A 25,704-nucleotide genomic window follows, 5' to 3' on the forward strand; every position below is an offset into this window, starting at 1 on the left:
AAGGAAACTAGGCAGATGTTAGACTGCAGTCAAAGGCAAAACCTTAGATCTTATTAACCTGATACAGCTCATGCCATGGAAGTCAAGTAATGATCCATTCAAATCCTTACTGAAAAGAGAAAGTGTAACAGCTCCAATAATAATATAAATTTTCTCAAGTTTCCTTCTAATTCTTCCACCTTCCAGCAAAACCTAATAAATTAACCCACTCATATCATATTCAACCTCAGAATAGGATGGTGGAGAGCCAGGGGTAAAACAACTTATCCGGAAAAATAACTTTTGCTTTTCCCTGTAATTTCTTCTCTGGTTTTCCCCAGTGAATTCATGTCACTCTTAATTTTGGCACACAACAAAGAATCAAAGTGTTACTAGACCTCTTGGACTTAGGTTTCTGCATATGTTAAGTGTGATCAGGTGAGTCAGCAAAGACCCAGGATCTAGACCACAGACCATCTAAAGGTGAAAGGTTCAGAAGGTTATGACAGGTTATCCATTAACTAGATAAAATTTAGTCTCAGGAGTCACACATTACCCAACTCTGGAGCAGCTGAGATTCTGGACACTGGAATACCCCCTGAACAACTTTAAAGACATCCTAACACCTACATCTGACTGAAAGTCCTAGGTACATTTCAAGTCACAATTCAAATGCCCCTTTTCTCAATAAGACCTTCACAAATGCAATTCATCACAGTTTGTCTTCCTTCCTCTACTCCCTCAAGACTAATTTCCCCCATTACAGCACTCATTGCCATCTTTACTGTACTCATTGTTTGTATCTGTCTCCTCACCCAGACTGCAGCTTCTGGGAGAAAAATATCCATTTTGGATCCAGTTTCGTACTGAATGAGATTGACTTCATAAAACCATGAGGCTCTTGAGTTTGAACAAGTACAGCATTTCTTAATCTTTCAGTCTTTTCTAGTTTTAAAGTTTAAAGTTCTTCATTATAACCTGAGCCTAAATCAAGCTGAATGGTAGACTCTGATAGCTGGCCAATGAAAGGGAAGAAAACAATCCAAGTGTTCAGTTTTCCTCATTGCCTGTATCTTGAAGCAGGTCCCACTATTATCATCACTTCCACTTAATAATGGAGGTGGTTAATAAAAGTGCACTGAGATAAACTGCTCAAGTGGGAGAAGATTTCAAACTGGGGAGAACAATCCTCAAATTAGGAAACAAGGGAAATTGCCTCACACAAAATATCATCACACTCAGGAAGTATATTTCATAGGAAGGAAATTATTAAAGAACATAGGTGAGTTCAACTAACACCTACATTTATTGTTGGAGCCAATAAAGAAAAGTAAATAAACACAAATGAGAATTCTCTTAAATTGGAGGGTTCTGATACTCTACTAACTTAGAAAAACACACTAACTAAAAACTCTGGAATCTTTTCTTTCCTAAATAGATGTTCAGTTTTCCCTTTGTTTATAAGTCTTCGAAGATAGAGCAGATTTACATAATGGACATACTTTCCAAAAGAACATTTCATGAGATGAATGCATTTCTTGTTTCTAAAGATAAAACTGTTTAAGCAAAGGGAAGAAAAGCATGAATTTTAAGGGATATAAAATTATAAATTATTATATAAAAGTGATAATGATGCACAATTTACAAAAAAAGAGCTAATTCTGAAAACAAGGTTTTTACCCTAATAAGGAATTCAAATACCTAATACTTTAAACTCAGATATCTGGCACAATTCAATTCATGATTGAAATGGAGAGGAGGCAACCTGGATAATGAACATGGTAATACGCTTATTATTGTTGTTGAAATGTTATTTTTAATTGTAAGATCTCTATGTTCTTACTATTTCAAGTTAAGTCTCTCCACCATACATTTATAGGTAGCAATAGTAAAAACTATACAGATTTAAAATGTTTAAAATCTTGAAACATAAGGCAGCTTATTTCACTGGAGTAAAGCCCTCCTCCACCACCCATCCTGACCCAAAAAAACTTCACTTTCAGAAATGCACTTACTAACACCTGCTAGTTTAATTTTGGTTTATCTTCACTACTGAAATGTTAGTAAAAGTTAAACATAAGTACCCATCCCTTCCAAAATCAATGAAGTATCCACTCTCCTCTAAATAAATCATACAACTATTTTACAGGTTTTAATGACCAGATGTACTTTGCTTCCTCAATCATCTGATAGCATAAGAAACATCTGTTACCTTTTTCAGAGAAGAATTAATTGTTTTTCTCCTTTTCATTTTTTTCTGAAGCTCATGGGAGCCCAATCACATTAAGCAGCAGAAATAGAATAGAATCTTTCTGTTTATTTGAGTCAATCAGCTGGGAGTCAATTGTACAGCAGTAAAATTGACTAAGACCCAGGAGCATCGGCTGAAATTCAGCTAATAAATTCAACCTATATCATCACTGCAATTTTCCTATGATCGTTTTGCTGCTAAATTGTAGATTTAAACACATGCTGCCATGCAAAGCTCTCTCCTTAAAACCCAAAGACTCTCCTTAGAGTTGTATCCTGTGTGCTACTTCCTCTCATCTCCTTTATTTTGTTTTATTATAGTAAGAACACTTACTATGAGATCTACTCTCAACAGATTTTTATGTGTACAATATCATATTGATATCTGTACATATAATATGGTATAGATAATCTCTGGAATTTATTCATCTTGTACATGGAAATTTTATACTTATTGTTAGCAGCTCTCTTTTCCTGTTCCCCACCCCGCACCCCCAGCAACCACAATTCTACTCTTTGCTTCCCTGAATTTGAATCTTCTAGATACCACATATACATGGAATCATGCGGTACTTGTCCTTCTGTGACTGGTTTATTTCTCTTAGTATAATGTCCTCAAGGTTTAGCCATGTTGTCATTTATTGTGAGATTTCCTTCTTTTACAAGGCTGAATAATATTCCATTATACATACACCACATTTTTTAATCTATTCATCTGTTGATGGACATTTAGGTTGCTTCCATATTTTGGCTATTGTGAATAGTGCTGCAATGAACATAGGAGTGCTAATACCTTTTGGAGATCCTAATTACAATTCTTTGGAATAACTAGAAGTGCAACTGCTGGATCATATGGTAGTTTTATTTTTAATTTTTTGAGGAATCTCCATACTGTTTTCCACAGCAGCTACACCATTTTGCACTCCCAGTAGTGTACAAGGGTCTTGATTTCTCCACAACACTGCCAATATTTGCCTTTTGTTTGTTGGATAATGGCCATCCTAACTGGGGTGAGGTGATATCTCACTCTGGTTTTGATTTTCAGTTCCCTGATGATTTGTGATACTGATCATGTTTTCATACATCTTTTGGCCACTTGAATGTCATCTTTGGAGAAATGTCTATTCAAGTACTTAGTCCATCTTTAAATTAGGTTATTGGTATTTCTGCTAGTTGTAGTAATTCCTTATTTATTTTGGAAATTAACCCCTTAACAGATATATGATTTGCAAATATTTTCTGCCATTCTATATGTTGCCTTTTAAGCTCTATTGACTATTTCCTTTGCTGTACGTAAGTTTTCTAGTTTGATGTAGCTCCATTTGTCTATTTTTAGCATCTCTTCCACTTTGAAAATAAAGATTCACTATACCTTCTGACTTTATCAATCAGGTAAAGAGTATTAGCTAACCAGTTCATCTCTTTATTTCGTTCATTGTGTATTTTTTGAGTACCTTCAGTATGCTAGACATTGCTCTAGACATTGAGTATAAGAGTGGTGTAAAAGACAGACCTGTCCAATGAAGCTTATTTTCATGGGGGAGAAAGATAACAAAAAAAAGTTAAAAAGTATATGTATATATAGCAAAACGTCAGGCAAAAAGTGTTGTTGAAAAAAATGAAACAGGGTAGAAGAAGTAGAGAGGAACCAAATTGTTTTGTTATTGTTTGCATTCTACCATTCTAACCCATTTAATCTTTTTTTTTTTTTTTTGCAGAATAAGTAACAAAGAAAATTAACCAGGAGCTTGAGAATCCAAAGAGCTTAATCAACACTAATTAAACACGTTAACATGATGTACTCTAAATGAATCTACCACCTATAAGAATTTGGCTCTATTCCTGAACCAGAGAACTAAAATGCATTTAATATGAACAATCAGATTTCCAAGGCAATTTTAGGAGTACTGCAGTCTGAAAACAAGGAACAAGTGTCTATAGGCTTATATGAACATTTTCTAAAAATATGGCCTATTTATAGAACTGAGGTAAATAAGAATAAATAACATAAATGAATTCTTTAAGAAATATCACTTTTTAATTTCTTGATTCTTGTTTTAGATGAATCTCAGCAATCAGAAAGACAACTGTTTAGATGTAGCATCTGTCAGTTCTGAGAGATGACCATGCATTCTGACCACGTGGGTCTTTAGTTCCTCTTTAGTGTTACATCATTTTGGATTATTCACCATTACATAATGAAAACATCACAACCATGACTCATTGGGCAGGTGATTTTGGTTCTTCTTTGGAAGATCACTGAATCTGTCTTAAATTTTTAAAAATAAAGATGAGTTTTACTTAGTTAATTTCGGTGAATGCTTAAGTATTTCACTATTTCCCTGTAAGAAATTCAGGAATATTTTAGGAAATGCCCTGAACTGTGCAAAACAATTTAATCCTTTGAAAAAGGATATATGTTTCTTGTGTGTATACACTGTAGGCTACAGGGTAGACTAAAATTTTAAATTTCCTATTAATTATATCATCCAGATATACCATATCATTTCTCCGTCACACTCTGTTAACTTGTTACAGTTTGTCTTTAATTCCTCTTTGCTGTTGTCTTTGTTTGCTCTTTTATATAATATGAAAGCCATTATTTTTATTTTTTGCTTTTAGCATCAACAGTATTTTTGAATAAATGTATTGTTGTCATCCCTCTGATTTTTTAACCATTTTTATTGTAGTAAAATGTATAACATAAAATTTATCATTTTAACCATTTTTATGTCTACAGTTCTGTACATTCACATTTGTGCAACCATCACCACCATTTGGCTCCAAAGGTTTTTCATCATCCCCAACTGAAATTCCATACCCATTAAACACTAACTCCCAATTTTTTCCTCCCTCCAGCCTCTGGAAACAAACATTCTATTTTCTATCTCTATGAATTGGATTACTCTAGAAACTTCATATAAAAGGAATCATATAGCATTTGTCTCTTTATGACTGGTTTATTTCACTTATCATAATGTCCTGAAGGTTCATATATGCTGCAACATGTGTGAGAACTTCCTTTCTTTTTAAGGCTAATTATTATTTCATTGCATATATATTTATCCATTCATCTACTGACAGATGCTTGGGTTGCTTCCACCTATTGACTATTGTGATTAATGCTGCTATGCACATGTGTGTACAAATATCTGTTTGACTCCCCGTGCTTTCACTTCTTTAGGGTATGTACCCAGAAGCAGAATTTCAGGATAATATGTCAATTCTATGTTAAAGTTTTTGAATAACTTTTACACTTTTTCAAAGTTGCTGTACCGTTTTACATTCCCACCAGCAAGGCACAAGTATTCCAATTTCTCCATGTTCTCACCAACATTTATCTCTTGATTTTTTCATAACAGCCATTCTAATAGGTAGGAAGTAGGATCTCATGTTTGTGACTTTGATATTCCCCACGAACTGGCAATTTATATTCATATTCATGTTGGCCTTTTTATACCTTTCTGTGAATTTTCTGTCCAAATTCTTTGCCCATTTTTAAATTCAGTTGTTCTTATTGTTGTTGAATTATACTTCTTTATATATTCCAGATATGAATCCCTTATCAGATATATGACTAGCAAATATTTTTTCCCATTCTGTGGGTGGCCTTTTAAATATGTTAATTGTGTCCTTTAATGCACAGAAGTTTTTAGTTTCAATGAAGTCCAACTTATCTATTTTTTTCTTTTGTTATAACTGTGTTTTTGGTGTCATATCTAAGAAATCATTGCCAAATCCAGTGCCATGAAGCTTTTGCCCTATGGTTTCCTCCAAGAGGTTTATAGTTTACCTCATGGTTAGGTCTTCAATCATTTTCAGGTTACATATACATATACACACACATATATACATATATATATGATACTTATTTACATACCTATTTTATATCAAGCCACATAAAATATCAATAATTCCTAATAGTGGAAGTTGTGCAGGTCTCATTTGTGATTACAAATGAATTAAATTTTAAAATTAATAAGAAATTAAATTTTAAAATAAATAATCACTAGGAAATTTTAAAAGATTCTTAGATAACTCTTGCATCAGTGAGAAAATGAAAAATAACAACATGATCATTTTACAAAGACACAAAGAAACAGAAGGCCTAACACCCAATTATGATAAAATCTTTCCAGAAAGTGGGCAGAGAGGGAACATACCTCAACATAATAAAGGCCATAAATGACAAACCTACAGTTAACATCACAGTCAATGATGAAAGGCTGAAAGCATTCCCTCTAATATCAGAAACAAGACAAGGATGCACACTCTTGCCACTTTTTTCAACATAGTTTTGGAAGTCCTAGCACAGCAATCAGAGAAGAAAACAAAATTAATGGAATCTAAATTGGAAAGGAAGAAGTAAAATTGCCACTGTTTACAGATGACGTGCTACTATACACAGAAAATCCTAAAGAAGTCACCAGAATACTACAGCTCATCAATTAATTTGGTAAAGCTGCAGGATACAAAATTAACATATAGAAATCTGTTGCATTTCTATACACTAGCAAAGTATCAGGAAGAGAAGTTAAGGAAATGATCCCATTTACCACTGCATCGAAAAGAATGAAACACCTTGAAATAAACCTACCTAAGGAGGCATAAGACCTGTACTCCAAAAAGTGTAAGACGCTTATGAAAGAAACTGAAGATACCACAGATGGATTCTTGGATTGGCAGAATCAATACTGTTAAAATGACCAAACTTAGCACAGCCATCCACAGAATCAATGCAATCCCTATCAAATTACCAATGACATCTTCCACACAGAACTGGAATCAAAAAAAATTTAAATTTATATGGAAACACAAAAGACCCCAATAACCAAAACAATCTTGAGGAAGAAAAATGGAGCTGGAGGAATCATGCTCCCTGACTTCAGACTACACTTCAAAGCTACAGTCATCAAAACAGTCTGGTACTGGCACAAAAACACATAGATCAGTGGAACAGGATAGAAAGTCCAGAAATAAACCCACACACTTACGGTCAATTAATCTATGACAAAGGAAGCAAGAGTATACAATGGAGAAAAGACAGTGTCTTCAATAAGTGGTGTTGGGGAAATGGAACAGCTACATGTAAAAGAATGAAATTAGAAAATTCTGTAAGACCATATACAAAAATAAACTCAAAATGGATTAAAGACCTAAATATAAGACTGGATACTATAAAACTCCTACAGAAAAACATAACTCACAGTAATAATTTTTGGATGTCTCCTGAAGCAAAGGAAATAAAAGCAAAAATAAGCAAATGGATCCAATTAAATTTAAAAGCTTTGCACAGCGAAGAAAACCATAAATAAAATGAAAAGACAACCTAAGTTGGGATAAAATATTGGCAAATGATGCAGCTGACAAAGAGTTAATTTCCAAATTATACAAACAGTTCATACAGCTCAGTATCAAAACAAACCAACCACCCAATCAAAAAATGGGCAGAAGACCTAAATAGACATTTCTGCAGATATGCACAGATGGCCAACAGGTACATGAAGAGGTGTTCAACACTGCTAATTATTAAAGAAATGCAAATCAAAACTGCAATGAGGTATCACCTCATGCCAGTCAGAATGGTCATTACCAAAAAGGCTACAAATAATAAATGCTGGAGAGGGTATGGAGAAAAGAGAACCCTCCTATACTGTTGGTGGGAATGTAAACTGGTGTAGCCACTATGGAGAACAGTATGGAGGTTCCTTAAAAAGCTGAAAATAGAGCAAATCAAATTACCATATGATCCAGCAATTCCACTCCTGGGCATATAACCAGAGAAAACTCTAAAACAAAAAGATATATGCACCCCAATGTTCACAGTGGCACTATTTACAATAGCCAAGCATGGAAGCAACCTAAGTGTCCATCAACAGCTGAACAGATAAGGAAGATGTGGCATATACATACAATGGAAGATTACTCAGACATTAAAAAAACGAAACAATGCCATTCACGACAATACGGATGGACCTAGAGAGTTTCATACTAAGTGAAGTAAATCTGAGAAAGACAAATATCACACAGTATCACTTATACATGGAGTCTAAAAAATGATAAAAATAAACTTATTTACAAAACAGAAATAGACTCATAGACATAATAAAAAATATTTTGGTTCCCAGAGGGGAAAGGGAGGGTGGAGGGAAGGATAAATTAGGAGTTTAGGATTAGCAGATACACACTACTATATATAAAATAAACAACAAGGACCTACTTATAGCACAGGGGACTATATTCATTACCTTGTAATAACCTATAAGGGAAAACCTATATATGTTCATATATATGTTCTGAAAAAGAACATATATATGAACATATATTTACACACACACACAGACATACACACACACACACACACACACACACATATAACTGAATCACTTTGTGGTGCACCTAAAAACTATTACAACATTGTAAATAAATTATACTTCAAGTAAAAAAAAAAAAAGAAAAAGAAAAAGAAATAGAAGGCCTGAGTGGAATTATAATCAGGATAGAAGCTAAAGTTTTTTCCAAGAACTTTGTTCTGAAAATGTACCCACCTCAAAAGCTTTACAAATGACCTCTTAAACTCTGAAGGAACAGATAATTTTCACATACATAAAATGTTTGAAAAATCGCTATTATTATGATTAATGCCAAAACCCAACAAGATATTCAAAAAATTAAGTAAGCCAACCTCACTGAATGAATGTAAGTGCTAAATTCTTAAACCTAAATTAAGGTTTAGCAAATTGAATCCAGCAGTCTCTCATAAAATATAATACATAGCCAATTTTATTTCAGAAATACAAGATGTATTGCATCCCTCATTCTCAGCAGTTGATTTTACCTCTTGCTTCACTCAGAAGACTGAGCTCCTGCAGTGTAAATACTCTGAACTTTTTTTTATTTTTTAACATTGTGTCTTTGCAATGCTAATCCTCCAGCTGGCCTTTTCATTCCATTAGTGCTTTTCCCATCATTTTATTCCCATTTCAATTTCCCACATCATCAGTGAGTCCCCTCCATTGACACATTCCTTTACTGCTGCATCGTCAAGCTATGAGCAATTTTTCTCTTCGCAGAATTAGTTTTCTTCTCCACTCCCTCATCATATACTTATTCCTTAACCGTCTGCAATTTATATTCTGTCCCACCTTTGTCCCACTTTCTTCAACATCTCCAAATTCTTACTTGTCCAAACAAGTAGATTTTTCTTATACCCTGCAGTCACTGACTAATCTACAAAGTTTATGCTGTTGACCACCTCCCTTCGCCATTGCTCACTCTATCTTGACTCTCTTCCCTCTCAGAATGCTCTTCTCATGCTTTTTTGCAAGTTCCTCTTCTCTAGTCATCCATAAAAATGTGTCTGCCATTGGTCCTCTTCTCACCGAATTCTCTCTTCCTAATGGATTCTCTCTTTTGGCTTGGAAAAACATTATCATGTTACGTTGCTGTATAATTAAATAAGTTATGGAAAGTACCAAGAAAAGGTCCTGAGGATAAAGCAATTTTCATACATCTGTCTGCTTTACTCCTCCTATTCTTATACAAGTCTTCCTTCTCTTTTTCCTTTCATTTTTCAAGTCATTTTCTGTTTTGACTTTTAGATCCAATGTTTCAGTTTTAGCTAACAGGAAATTTTTCTTAGTTAATTGGGGTGAATTTATAGAAAACTGATTAATTATTCAAGGCTCTTGCTACAACTACTCTAGTAGCTGCTAGGGACTCTACATTTACTCATCACCTTCCCCTTGGACTTTTCAAATCAATTCACTGCTAATTCACTGATGTTTACTTCTACATTACACAGCCTGCCAAGCCTGCTTCCTTTTTGTGGAAAATTAATGGGGAAAAAAATCTACTAAATAATCTCCTGTATTAGAGTAAATGGTTAGTTAGACAACCTAAAAACTAATGAGGCAGATTACGTGATTTTGACAGAATCCACAGGTCATATTTTAGAATTTAGATAAAATATAACTACCAAATGAATTTATATAAATATATACAAGATCCTGAATAAGATTATATATTTAATCTGATTATATATTTATTTGCTTTTCCTAGAATCTCACAGATTGAGAAATAAATTTTATTACGTGGAATTTTTTTCTTTCTTGCAAAAAAAACTAGATACTTTTTATTTATGAGAAATGGTACCCTTATCGGACAACACATTACTTACTGAACACTTTGAAAAACCTTAAAATCATGTGGGAAAAACAGCTTTTCTTCTCTTCAAGTGTATGGCAGATACACTGGATACGTTGGATAAAGTTCAAAATGACTCTAAAGAAAATGAAGTTTGTGTTCTCAGACTCCTTGAGTTGAGAACAAGGGGATGAGTTTATCTTTGAATCCATCTGCCTGGAGGTCAAAATCCAAACCCTGACACCTGCCCCACTACAAGCTATTACTATGCAGAGTATTCATCCAGTCTGCAGGCTGACATATCACCCAACACATGGAAAACTGTAGGCCCAACAGATGTGTAGTATGTTTTACCCACTAGTCTAGCAGCCCTAGAAAAATTGTTTCCCATAACGCATTTTGTATACTGTGGAGATTTCAGTGCCAGAATTGGTGTTGGCTCATTAAAATCTGTGGAAAAATCCAAAAAGTATGTATTAGTCCAGCCCAGCAGGCTTGCCCTGGAATGAATATCTCAGAATAAGCACATAAATTTGGTTTGTGGTTGCTGAAATTCCTATTCTTATACCAAATACTCTGTCTCCATAGAACCGGATAAAATAGCCCCTGTGGGATGGTTCAAAGAAGCAGAGGTGCCAGCACTACACACAACACGGCACTTCCCACATTCACGAATGTCATTAATAAACTTAGAGTTAACAGACGAACTGAAACAACATCTACTGACTAGTTTTGACACCTGGCATCCCAGATAGTCACTCCCACTCTCCTCCATCTATTTTGGAAATTGCTAAATATTTGCCAATTGAAACTTGTAGAAAACATATCCACTTTATTAAGTAGGATACACTAGAAATAGGGGAGACTTCAGGGAAAGTCGCTTTCCTACACTCTCACATCTGATCAAGCTCAAAGGCCTGACAATATGCCCTCGACATTGGGTCTTGTTTCCATTTCCTCTGCTAACCTTCTAACAGAATATTGCAATAATCCTATTTATTCTTTTCATTCTTTCTCCCATCAATCTCTACCTCAATCAATCTCATCACTATATTCATTTTACTATGCGTTTATTTGGTAAAACCACTTTCTTGCAAAACACTTTTTGTGGTTCTCTGCTGCCCAAGAATAAAGCTTAAATTCTTTAATTTAAACTTCAGCCCTCCAAAGCAGATAAATCTGTAAAGTTTCATTATTTCTAGAACTTATTTACTCACTTAAAAATTTAGGCTTTCAGGTGACTAAACATATATCCCCCCCCCCTTTTTTTCTCTTTTCTTTTCATTAGGTTAAAAAGTTTTCCCTTTTCTCTCTACCTACCTAAGGCTTATCTTTTAAGAATCAGCTTAAATCCATTTACCTAAATAAAACTTCCTCTAGAGTATAGTGATGTTTCTCTCAGCTGAGACAGAGCAATTGTAGGCTATATAATTTATTGAGAATTTTTCATGGTGTCTTAACTCCCCTATTTTTCTATTGAAATGTTATTTAAATTTGGTATTAGTATTCCACTTTCAAGATTTTTTGCATGTAGTGATTTTCTCAGCTAGATTACAAGGAATTGGGGGGCAGGGTTCTATGCTTTTTAATATCTCCTCGAGCAATGAGTACATATAACATCTGTGTCCCCACCAACTACTGACTTAGTTGAAAATAAGATTTACCATCCCCATGATTCAAGAGACTACAGTTAAGAGCTAAAGATGGACATACATACACACTTTTAGATACATACAAGCCTAAAAGCATGTAAATCATAGATTATTTTTTATTATATAAAACTTCAAGCGTATAGAAAAATATAGGATGAGAGAATGAATCTCAACTGACTTGTCCAGCTTCAAGAATTATGTGTACAGCCAGCCTTACATCTCTTTCCTTCCTACATTGTTTAGAACTAGTTCCCAGATATAATGTCAATATCAGAAATATTTCTCAAACACATTACCAATAAGATATGTAAGCAAGTACTTAGTGGGTTATTGGGTTGGCTATTGTCAGAATCAAGCAGGAAGGCCACATGAAGGTAAAGCAAATAACAGTTTGACAGGCCAAAATAGTGGGAGACGCAGCTGCACAAACCACTTTCTAGTTCTCAAAGATGCCAGACACTCCAGCTATCTTCTCTGTAGGATAAACATCTATGTGGCCACTTCTATGAATGGACAGACAATTGACTTCCTGTTGGATTACAGTTCACTTACTTAAATGTATCTTTGTCCCAGAAGTTAAAATATCATTATTTTAAAACATTATTATTTTAAAAACCATTCAAATCTCTTCCTTCTCATTTCTTTGTTCTGCAAAATGCATTATGGAGGCTCTCTAAATAGCAGTGATTTATACTAGTCATGTCAGTAGGCAGGAACTCAGGCTTAGGAGCTGGTCAAAGGCAATTACTTTGAGAACTTCAGCCCTGAAATTTGCTTAAGCATTTTATCAACAACAAAGAAAGCTGCACAGAGATTCATAATAATCAAATCCACAGATTTCCATCACAACTACAGGAATAATCTGAAATAACTTATTGACACAACCACATTTCTTGCATTGTTCTGAGATACCTATACTAAGAAATGTACTTTATTAAGAATAAGTCAAGACACGATCAGAATACACTGACCACATGCCGTCGTGAGCTCCTCCTTCACTTATTGACAAAATCATCCATTCTTATTCAATAGGTGAATACAAGGACATTGCAAAGTGGTGAGCTGTGCCTGATGTGTGAAATCTCAGCTGGGCTATTGCAACAGTCTCTCAACCGAGCTCCTTGCTCAAGCCCTCCTCCTATGATCTTTCTTCCAAACAGCAATATTATTCACATAAGTTATCTTATAGATGTGGAGAGCACAGCCCGAAGAGATAAAATAACTTACCTTATGCTGCCGGATCTGAGACCTTCCCATTTCTCCCAGTACTCTTCATGGTCCATCTTGCTTTATTAAAGGCTGCTTAATTCCTAAAAAAAGAAAACATGATTTCTTGCTAAATTTGTTTATAAAAATTAAGTGCCCCTGGATTTCATTGTGTATAAATTAAACTTTTGCTGCTGTATCCTCCATACCCAACATACACACACACCATCTCATTTGGTAGTGAACACACAATCATAGCTTCCCTCCAATGAGACATACTGTACATGAATATTAGGTGATTAGTCTTTAAAAAGATATTTCCACTTCATGAACAGGAGAGCTAAATTTAGCACAAATTGAAAAATGCTTTGAAATAAAATAGTCTTCCACCAACATTTCTTATGGTCTTTTGGATACTACTATAGTAAGGTTACTTAGCAGATCTGTGTCTTATTTGGAAGAAGTGTTCAAGGGTACTGTGTAAATATGGCCAAAACCAGTTCTAAAAACCTTTCATCCCACTCGTCTTCTAAAGACTAATACATTTCACAATGGTCCATAAATGTGTGCATTCTAACTTTAAAGTATAATGAAACCAGCTAGATGAAAGCCTTGTATTAAACAACTATTCATTACTAACAGCTATACTCCACCTTTTGGATTACTAGGGAATGAACTGCATAATATTCCACTGTAAATAAACTCTAAGTGGCATTTTAAAAGTATAAGAATGCGATATTTAAAATAAATAATAGGATTCTAATTTAGATTATATGATAGAAGTTTGGTATAATTTCCTAACGTCTTGCTGGCAACCATATCAGTCAAGTCTAAGATATAATAATCTAGAAAGCAGGAGATACAGTCAACTTCTGATTTTGACAATGGAGGACAGAAACGTGTTATTTATTTAAAAAGTAAACACCCAATTGCTCCTACTCTGTACCAGATAATGTTAAAAAAAAAAAAGCTTCACAAATATTATATAATTGAATCCTCACAACCACCTGTGAGGTGTATACACCATTACCATCCTCATTTTACAGATGAGGCGACTGAGCTGTAGAGATTAAGTAACTTGTCCAAATTATATATCTGACAAGCACCTCTCTCAGCTCAGCAAATAATATTGTATTTGACTGTTTGAACATGCTCATGTGACATGGGTTGGGGAAAAGAACTTTTGAATGAAAAAATAGGGGAAAGAGAAGAAAAGCAGATTTGTAAATGAGAAAGACTCAAATGAAGACAGTAGCAAAATGCAGGGCAGTAAAAAATAGAGATGATGTGATGAATAAAGGCCTTAAGATGGAAGTGAACTCAGAGTTCTAGTTCAGCCTCTCAGTTTTCAGATCAGATACTGCAGCCAAGAAAGATTGTCATGTTCAAATGTCCACAACTGGTTAACATCAGAGTTGGAGCAGAACTCTGACAGACAGTCTCACTGGGCACCATGTCGAGCGAGGCCTGCACTGAGCACTTACAGTAAAAGCTCAACTAAACAGGATCCTCACCCATCAGGAGGTCACCCTTCAGAGGAAAAGACCAGGTGATACACAGATAGTAACTGTAGTGTGAGGTACGTGCTAGTGGACCCCTGGATGAAAGGACTGATGAACAGTGTTTGGGAAAGACAAGGAATATTCTACAGAATAATTAACTGACTGTTAGCAAAAACATAAAGGACAAGAGTGATTCTGTCAGACAGAGAAGAGGGAAGGCTATTAAGGGCAGAGGACCCAGCCCACAAGACAGACTTGAGATCTGGAGTAGTGTGGCATGCCCTTTGAACACCATGTACATTAAGTGTACTCATTCAAATACATTTTACTTAACCAACATTTGTTGAGCGCCTATTACGTGCCAGGCAATGGCAATTCAAAGACGACTGATAAAAATGTTATCTTCAAGTCTCAGGGAATTCACAGTCTAATTAGAGAAGCCATAAGACTTTAGTGTAAGCAAGTTAGACTAAGTGAGAAGTCAGTCTCTTCTGGGGCTTCAAGTCTAAAGAAGTCATTTCTATCTGGAGAGGACAAGTTGGTAAGGAGAGGCTTCGAGATGAAGCAACACTTGTTTTGAATCTTGACAAATGGATAGGTGTTTAGCAGGAGTGTAAGGGAATGAAAACGTGACATAAATAGTATCTTGCTGCTTATGTCAGAGGCCGTCTAACTTGATAAAGGAGGCAGCGCTGGCTCCTCATGGCATCTGAACGCGTATCAATTAGATAGATGCTGAAGAGAAACAAGTAACTTTAAATCTATAAACCTCAAGCAGAGCCTATCATCTCAGAAACAGCCCTAAGCAACACCAGATCACATGAGGCTGCAAATTTCTTTTACAGCACTTTCCAGTTGAATGAATCACAAAATAAAATGACTGCAGCTCTGGAAAATAAATAGAAATCCCTTTCTATTTTATTCTTTTACTTTACACTGTTGGAAAAGCTCAAACAAGCAATATAGTTTCCTAAACCACGTGAGCCTCGTCACAAACCCAGGCAGCTCGGTGCTGGTGTCCGAACACTTGGAGCAGAGGCTTTGCCTTCATCTCTTTGGGTGGCAATGGAGAAATGATCCATGGAAAATAAGAGGAACAGATGTGGGAAGAAACCAGACTGTGACCCTTAATTCTGCAGGTTGAAGAAACCGGATCATCCCAGACCCTTGCCACACGCACCGGAAAGAGGATAGTGGTGGGATCAAGTAGGGACAGTGCTGTGGTTTACGTAGATTAATATGTTGGCTCCACAGCAAGCAAGGTTGATGACTGGATCTGTAGTCAGGGATCAGTCAGCTTTTGATGGGAATTAACTGAGTGTAGCAAAGGACACTCCTTAGCAATGTGCTTACCACCTGTTAATAGGGTTTAACCAATTCTAGACATCTCCAAGTTCGTCTTAAAAAACCCAAATGATCTGTCGAACACCACACGTGTCTGGACATAATGAGCCAGCCTGCACCAAAAAATGTCCTGAGATCTCAAGCATTTTTGAACAGAACATCACAAGGAAAGGAAAAGAATACCAAGAATACATAAGCCATAAAAAATGAAAATGAGCAGAAGGAATAAACATTTTGAAACTCACTTCATCAAGCTAATCAACCAGTGCCTAAAATCAGCAATTCCTCTGAAGCTTCTTTAAGAAGTGCACAAATCACCCCTGCTAACACAGCACAGCTGGCACGTCTCGGCTGGTTGGGATCCTAAAGACTAGACATCAGTTGCTCAAAGAAACTTTCCGAATGGGCCAAGTCCAGTGGAAAACAGGCCAGGCTCATTCTTTATAGCAGATTTGCATTTTAAAGGGAAAACAATGAGACTGATAGGGTCTTATATAAATAAAACTCTAGTCTTTTCGTTGATCCCATGGGCTTTTCATAAGTGGTCTATATTTTCAGTGGAGTGTCACATCACCAAAGTGACTGTTTGCTTTATTGATGCATGTTAGATATAGTCACACATAGTGAGTGACAGGTTGTATCTGTAAGGCACCTGAGATCAGAAATAAGCTATATCAGTTTATCCTAAAGTTAGCTGCAATATTTCTATGGACCCTAAATAATTACATTTGTTTAAGCTAAATAAATTATTTTAAGTTTCTGGGGATCTTTGCTTCAGATATTTATTTTTAAGGATAGTGGACTTAAAGTAATTAAAGATTTTTTTCCAAAACACTGTAGGATAAATCTATTTGAAATATAATACTTAAAGGAGAGAGAAAGAGAAAGGGTGGGGGAGAGTGAGAGAATGGGTTTTGAGGGGGAAGAAAAATGCTAATTTTAATTAACTGGGAATGGGTTGCATCTATATATAACTCATTAGCTGTCTTGCATAACAAATGATTGGTTTTCATTTGTTCGGTGATAAAAGATTTCCAGTCCCCGGAGTCAAAACCCACATGAGATGTTGCGTCTTCCCATGTGAATAATTACTTAGTGGTCAAGAAAAGACAAAAACTTTGTCCACAAGTGGCTACCAGACTGAATCAGAATCAAGAGTTCCAGTAGACTCTGCTCTGACTTCCAGCAGAATACTTTTTTATCCTTCATTCATTCTTTTTTTTCAAAAAATTTTGAGTGGTGAACAAAACAGACAAAAATCCCTTTCCTTATATTCTAGACAGTGGAGATCACATACGTTACATGCTAATAAATGCTACGGAGAATACTACCACAGGAACTCGAGGTAGGAAACGTGGGAGCAGGCTGCAGTTTTAGATCAAGGGAGCAGCAAACATTTTGTTTAGAGAGTGTCATTGAACCAGGATCTGAAAGAGGTAAGGGAATGAGCTAGGTGGATAGCTGGGAAAACAGAACTCCAGGAAAGGAAACAGCAAGGGCCAAAGGCAGTGGGGGTGGAGTATGTGGTGTGTTTGTTTAGTAACACAAAGGAGGGCATTATGGATGGACTGGAGTGAGAAGAGGCATGGGCATGGAAAAGGAAATTAGAAAGCCCTCAGAGATCCAGTTATGAAGTGCCTGTACATTAACAGGACTTTCCTTTTCACTTTGATTAAGGTGAAAGATTTTAAGCAAAGTAAGTGTGGCTTTTGCTTTATAACAGGATCTTTCAAGAAGACTGTTAGCCATGGTTTACAACATTCAAATCAAAAAATGTTCGAGTTTTTAAAATCTTCAGAGTTGATCTAAAATGAACTCCCGATTCCTCATTTTATAGTGATGAGATTAAAGCCTAGTGATGATGAGTGACTTCCCCAAGGTTATGCCAGTAGCTGGTGGTTGAGCCAAAATTTTCCAATCTGGAATAGACTAGAAATAGAAATGATGAGTTCTGCAGTTTGAAACAGACAAATGCACTGAGTTATTTGGGAAGAGCCCATATGCAGAGGGCTAACTGACACAATCTAATAACAATTTAGGTGTCTACTTGATCTGGTAATTTAATGTAGTCATAGCATAAATCTTCATTCATTACTGGTTATCCCAGTGAGTATGATGTCATTTAGCTTTTCCCATATTCCAGATGATCGTATAAATTTTAGAAAAACTGAGAACTGAGGAACAAACAGGCTTACTATGGAGAAGAAAGACTAATTTGTCTATAGACTGGATAAAGTAGACATGATCTTAGGTTTGGTAAAAATTACCTTGGCTAAATAGAAAAGGCTTCAGCAGGACTAAGAGCCTGTCTGAGAAAGCTGTTTCAATGAATAATGTTTGAGCACATAGACGGTGGCCACCTTTGGGTTATTTATATGGCTATGCACCTGAACATATAACCCCTTCTGGTTCTTCAAAATTGAGGTCTAAGGCAGACAGAGTTTCCTTATGAAACATGTTCCTTTTTATCTAGCCCAAAATATGGAGTTCCTTTGGGGCTATGGTTGCGTTTTACTACAAGAAGCTACATGCTCTTCAAAGATGGCATGCTTCCACTCATAGACTTGCTGTCCTCCTGTAGCCTGAGTTCTGACCACAAAAATCAAAATTCAATCTGGACAAATTCCCACCTGGTGGGAATCAGAGTACCTTTCATCATACAAAAAAAATGTACAGAGTTACAACTTAAAGTACTCAAGGAGCAAGTATCACTAAAAATAAGCCCAAGAAAAATTTAAAAGCCCAAATTCTGAGTTAAACAAGCACTGTCAAAACCCTGGGGGTATGTCAGTCTTTTGAACAATGCCACCATAACCACATCAAGGCATGCAGGAAAGGGTTCCAATGAACCAGATTATGAAATAGATAATTAAGCATCCACATATTCTTTTGTCTTCCAGTTTACAAAAAAGAGAGAAAAACGGCTAGTATTCTCACACAGTCTCATTAAGAAAACTGAGTCGTCAGAAGTAGAACTGGGGCAACTCAACTGGTGGAAAAGATGATTAAGGACTGCAGGATGGGTTGAAGAAAGAAAAGACTAGAGAAAGGAGGGCTGTTGTCATCTAGATGTGATGCCCTGATGAAGCTGTGGAGGAACTGATTCCAAAGTCAACATTACTCCAATGGAAAGATTGGCCTCTGCAGAGATTTCAAATGAAAATTGATAAAACATGGCAATTAGCCTGATCAACAGAGAGATAAATTAAAAATAACTTTGGGACTTCAAGTCTAAAAGTTAGACTAGAATCACTGACAGATGTAGGTAATTAAAAAAGGAATTTTGATTAAAGAGAATAAAAATAAAAGCTGTCATTTATTGACTACTTCCCATGTTCTAAGCAGATTGCATTCATTATCATTTAGTTGTCTCAACAACTCTACTTACTTATTGGTTTATTCATGCACTTATTCATTCATGAACAGTTATCATGATATTGTGGACCAGGCACTGTCCTATTTAAACATTTTTATTTATATTTTTATACCTAAGGAAAGTGAAATTCAGACAGGGGTACAGTAACTTGTCCAAGATACCTTAGCCAGAACTGGAGTGCAAACCAAGATTTGATGGATTCCAGTTTCATGGCTGTGAGTTTTAGTTTTGGATTTGTCAAATTCAAAAGAGGACAACTGACAATAAATAAACAAAAACAAATAAATAAATACATAGGCCAGTTGTGAGAAGACAAGGGGAAAAAAACAAGACCGAAGAGCCACACAGCTAGTGGCAGTAGCTGCATAAGGAAGGCCCAGGACAGTAGCTTTGTGTATGAGTGTGTGTGAAACAAAAGGGAGAAGCAGTCTTGTTACCCAAGCACCATTTGAGGGCACTAACCTCGGTTAATAGCACAAAGGGTCTAAGGTTATTAATCCAGGTGCAACTGATCTCCAGGACAAAAAGGATGCTGTAGAGGTGAGATGGCCCCATACCACCTCTGAAATTCACAACAGAAAAATGGCAGGCCCCATAATATTAAAAATATTAATGACACAGAAAGTTATGCAATTCACACAGACTAGATAAGCCTGTGTTCTCTGTATTTTAAATCAGTACTATTCAGGATTGAACTGTGTCCCCCATCAAAAAGACACATTGATGACCTACACCCCAGCACCTCTGAACATGACCTTCGTGGTCACTGCAGATGTAACCAGTTAAGATGAGGTCACATTGAAGTAGGGTGGGCCCTTCTTTCTTAGAAGAAGAAAAGAAGAGATGCAGAGCCACACCAGGAGATGTCATGTGATGACAGAGGTAGAGACTGAAGTGATGTATCTACCAGCCAAGGAACTCCAAGGATTGCTGGCAACACCAAAAGCTAAGAAAAAGGCATGGAACAGATTCTCCTCCAGAGAACCCAGGAGGAACCAACCTTACAGACCCCTTGATTCAGACTTCTAGCCTCCACAGCTGTGAGAGAATAGATTTCTGTTGTTTTAAGACACTCAGTTTAATGACACTTTGACAGCAGCCCTAGGAAATTAATACAAGTGCTTATCAAACCAAACATTTAAATCATAATTATAATGCCCAGGAATTGTTTGTTCTAAGCACAATCCAAAATTAATTCATTTAATCACCATAACAATCCAAAACACTAAGTGGTATTATCTCCGTTTTACTGATGAGGAAACTGAGGCATAGTGAGTTTAGATAACTTGCCAAAGGGAGACCTAAAACTGGAGCCCATACAGTCTGGCCCCCAAGTCTATACTCCTAACCACCATGCTCTGCTATGTGCCGTTCTCCCAAGACTTCCTGTCACCCCTGCTTTTCAGGATGCCATTGCTGGTACTCAGTCTCATTCCCAAAGCACTGGTAATCTTGAATGACATAATCTCCAAACGATGACAAGAAGGCTCATTTATGTAGTGGAATAACATTTTAGCAAATGTTTTTCACAGGCAGTATCACATTTCATCCTTGAAACACTCTTGAGGTTGGCCTAATTATTGTCTTTATTTTACAAATGAGAAACAGGCTCCAAGAGGTTAAGAACTCAGCCCTAGCTCCACAACTGAACCTGGAAGTGCTGGACATCAAACCCAGGTCTTGTAATTACAATATATCCACTCTTTTCTTCACACAACCCTTCCCCTGTGAAACCTTCTGTGACTCTATCCTCACCCCCACCTCTACCCCTCCACCCCCACTGAAATGACTGTGCCTTTCTTTATGTTCTCACAATATTCTGCAAAGCCATATATATATACTGCCTTCCCTCTCACCTGGGATAGGAGCAAGGGGAGCAATCTCACTAATTATTGTGTACCTAATGCCTAGCACAGAGCAAAGAGTAAGCATAAAACAGGTGTCTGTTGAAGGAAGAAATGAAAAAACCACCAATGGTACTGAAACACAAAGTGTTCCTTCATCTGTCAGTTAAAAAAAAAAAGTGCATGAGAGTGACTACCTGATTTTAACTTTCTGCTGTACTTCAACAACAGACTGTGAAGAAAGCTTTGAAATAAACATGTTCACTTATATGTACTATAGAAAAATGTATTACTGTGGTTTCTGTAGGCATTAGTAGACCTTAAATTAAATCTTATACATTAAACCTTTCCTCCTCACTCATCTAGTTTCTTTCTCTAGAGGTCCAGGTCCTTAGCAGAACTCTGTATATTTGCTGATCATAGAATCTTTTGTTTTGTGGAGCTTATTGATAAGATGGGACACAGTGATCTGAATGACAATTACATCATGTTGATAAATATAGATATACATATATATGTGTGACCATATAGTGTACAACAGTTTTGTAGGATTAACATAAGTTACACTAACCTTTTGACTTTGATAAACTGCTTACAATGTTGCTATACAATAAAATAGAATAAAGCAAAACATGATTAACTGTATCGAAGACTGATGAGAGATTTCACAAATCTGCCCAGGGGGTGGAATATGCAGCAGAGAACTGGACAGTATCCCTTTTGGTGGCTGCCAATTCTCTTCTGGAGTCATCTTTTTGTTTCATTATTAAGAAAGACAGGATACTCCCTTCCTCAAGGGGTCAAAAAACAGAGCCATTCCATGAGAAGCCAGAACCAATGTGCCTTAACAAGGAAGCTGAACTAGGTTTGCTTCAGGGCAACACACTCCCAAAAGTCCAATAAACTTTCCAGGAATCCACCAGATTAGCCAAAAGAAACAGTACTGTGAAGTTGAAGGAAAGGAAAGAAGAAAAAAATAAAAAGAAAAGAACCCACATGCAGCTAAACTATCTTTCCACATAATCCCCAGCTGCCTCAAATTGGCAGTTCCATGACAACAACAGTTAAAGAGCAAAGGAGCTATCAGAAACTTCTTTTCCTTATATGGGAAGCTTGTATGCGAAGGTCCAGAGTAAGTCACAGAACAATATGGAAAGTACATATAGGCGTTGTTGATTGACTATGAGGATATAGTCAACCTTCTGTCAGCTTTGTCAACAGTCTACGGGACAGCTGTTTGACTTTCAATTCCCGTTTGCTTTCTCACCCTTTTTGTCAACTTATTCCATATGCAGCCCACAGGCAAGGAAGGATATGTGAAGTCTACACTGTAGGGCAGCCATTCATTGTAGTAAATGAAACTATTTCCATTTCCTAAGAGCTACTGGAGAAAACCATTTAAAAATACACAAACACACAGACCCACACACTGGCAATATAGTGTAGAAATACAATAAGCTTGAATTGATAGGAATCATTGTTAGATGATGACTTATTGATATTAAAATTAGAGATCAAGGAGTTGAACTAAGAAACAAAATGGAACAAATGTTCCAGAGCCATGTGGCTTTGTCGTTTTCTTTGAAAAATGTGGGTTCTTAGAACAGCAAATAGATGTATTAAACCTACATTTTAAAAAGTACTTCTTATTAAGTGTTTTTTATAAATATTCAAGTGGATAGACAATTGTAAGTTGATCAATATACAGTGCATATACACCTTCCCATTTGTGTTAATTAATCAAGCATGTTTGGTAATAAAGAAAAAAAATAATTTAAACAGCAGAGGTTACTCTTCCTTCCATTTCATTCAGTAATTCAGTGAGCACACGCCCTGCACTAAACGTGAATTTCTATGCTTTCTGTAGTGTAAACATCTTGCCACAACAGGGCCCAGAACACTAACCAAGCTAACCACTGCATCTGGTGCTCGAATGGAGAAAAAGTCATCTGTTCCAACGCTTGAGAAAAATCTGCCTGTGTTGGATTTAATAAGAAATGATATATTAGAACAAGTGCGTATATATAAAATGATGCACAATGAATAAACTAAAAATTTCAGGGGATTTTTACATGTAATTTTGGAAATACATGATTTTTAACTTCAATGCTTATTTTACTATCTAATCCTGCCTACAACATAATCCCATTATATAACTTTGTCAATATATATCTATTATTCTGGATTATCCATATCATTCTTCTCCTATATGCATAAAATTGAGGACTAACAGCAATAAATAGTAAATAATAGAAATTTCTACAAGTCAGCAAAACTCTTATTACTTCCTCCTCCCAAATCATGTAAGCCACCAATGAAGTTATTTTTAGATGAGACCATATCAGTGGAGGCTATTTAACAGAGACAATTATAATGTCTCTGTGCTAAAATACATGGCTTTTAAATATGTCATTATTCCAGAAGTAATCACATCACAGAAGAATAAACAGAGACTAAAAGGAAATGGAGGAGAATGGAGCTGTTTATTATACAACTGGGAAACCGTTTTGAATATACGGGCTGACAACAGAAAAAAAGTGCTATTTTTTGAATGATGATGAAGTTAAGGGCAGAAGCCCTTGTATATTCATGATAAACTGCTTAATTTTAGTGCTTTAAATATTACAAAGTATATGTATATATTAAATATTAAATTATATATATATATATACTTTAATTTCTTCACTTACTCTCTATCACAGGCATGTCAAATATTATCATAGGTATAAAGATGGTAAGTAAACTGGTACAAAGTAACACAGCGAGTTCCTAAACTCATGTCTTCTTACTCCAAGTGCAGACTTTTTCCCATCATGAACACAGTTGCATTCCCTATAACCAAACATAGAAAAGAAATACCACCTAAAGAGTTTTGGAGCACCAGGAGTAAAGTCTAAGGTAAACTAATGGTGAATACTGAAATAAATGTGAAAAGTTACATGTAAAACTTTTAAACAGACTGGGTAAGAATAAGAACAAAATCATTTATAAATTTAATAAAAGCTCAGTGACTTACCTTGTTTATCTTGATACATGAGTAACAATTGGTACTGTATTAAGCAATAGCACTTATTCCCTTCACTCACATGTACATGCAGTCAGTCACTAAGTATCATCAAGCACAACCAGACAAGGGCTGGGCTTAAGGAATGCAAAGCAGCAGCAAACATGGATCCCAGTCATTGCCTAAGAAGAGCTCATGATCTCAACTGAACCAAAGGGAACACAAGGTCATCATCACAAGAAAAAGGAGGGACTTTTTTTGCCAACTCGAAGGTGGTCAAGCAGATAGTAAAGACAGAGCAAATGCAAACTATGTAAACGTATTGCCAGGGTTTGGCTTTCCCAACTTCAAGCTGGAAGAACAGAAAGATATGCAAATAGCAAAAAATAGTAATCATCTTCAATTGCTTAAAGACAGGATTCCAAGTAAGTATTGCTGTGGAGTGCTCGCTTTGGCAGCACATATACTAAAACATTGCTGTGGGTACCTGAGTCAGACTAATACTTTGTTGTTCCTTCAGAGTGACACACTTTAAATAGTTAGCATTTATTTCAACAAGACACAGAATACTATATGAGAAAAGAACAGAAAAGTAGCCCTCTTGTGGCTTTCCCCAGCTTCTCCACTAATGTCTCAGTCAAGTTCTGTTCCCAACTGCATAGTCTACTTCTAGGAAAATAGTAGCCCTACAGTTAATTGTCACTCTCCTTTAGATGCAAATTAGGGACAACAGATTTCATGTCTCAAATGGCTAATGAAAGTTTACTTTCAACTATGTTTTTACTAGAAATGATTTAGAAATATAATTTGATATATCTTCTTACATATTCCATAATATTTTAGCAATGTAATGATGTCTTAGCCTCCTTTACAGTTCAGACCGACAGAAGTAATCCACCTAGCCTACTTCTTAGTCCAGCAACATTCCTGCACCTACTCCATTAAAGTGCAGAATGGACTTGAAAGCTCTTCAAAAGCACGTTTTCACTTTTGAGATGCACAACAATGTTTTTCAAAGGCAGACATTCCCCTAACCCTACTTTATAATCTTGTCAGGAATTTGAAGAAAAGCTAATAATTTTCCTCTTTTGCTGATTTTAACTAGTAAACTATGGGTATGTGAGTAGGCTTCACAGGTTATAACACAGAAGTATTTACATGAACATAAAGTTCTATAGTTAGATTGAAAACAGCAAGAAACTAACCTTTGAAATAATAGAACTCAACTTAAACTTTTTCAGTAGATCATCAGGTCTTCCAAAGCAGAGGAATTATTCCCCCAAACACAGTTGCCTGGGCTACTATAAAAACTATCTAATGAAAGATACACTTCAGCTTCCTACGAATTACTACTCTTTTGTGTTTCTAACCCTCGACCCAGAAATTGCTCCCTCATTAGTAA

General features: G+C 36.0%; 1 protein-coding gene across 2 annotated transcripts in view; it reads right to left on the bottom strand.

Moving 5' to 3' along the window:
- The window catches only part of LOC123616494 (uncharacterized), a 436,127-nt gene that overhangs the window by 143,168 nt on the left and 267,255 nt on the right, over positions 1 to 25,704 (bottom strand). For both annotated transcript variants that reach the window (XM_074342758.1, XM_074342761.1), the window contains one exon: positions 13,254 to 13,336. The gene's annotated coding sequence lies outside the window, so the exon portion shown is untranslated. The remainder of the gene's footprint in view (positions 1 to 13,253; positions 13,337 to 25,704) is intronic.

Source organism: Camelus bactrianus, chromosome 2, assembly GCF_048773025.1.
Source record: "Camelus bactrianus isolate YW-2024 breed Bactrian camel chromosome 2, ASM4877302v1, whole genome shotgun sequence".
NCBI lineage: Eukaryota > Metazoa > Chordata > Mammalia > Artiodactyla > Camelidae > Camelus > Camelus bactrianus.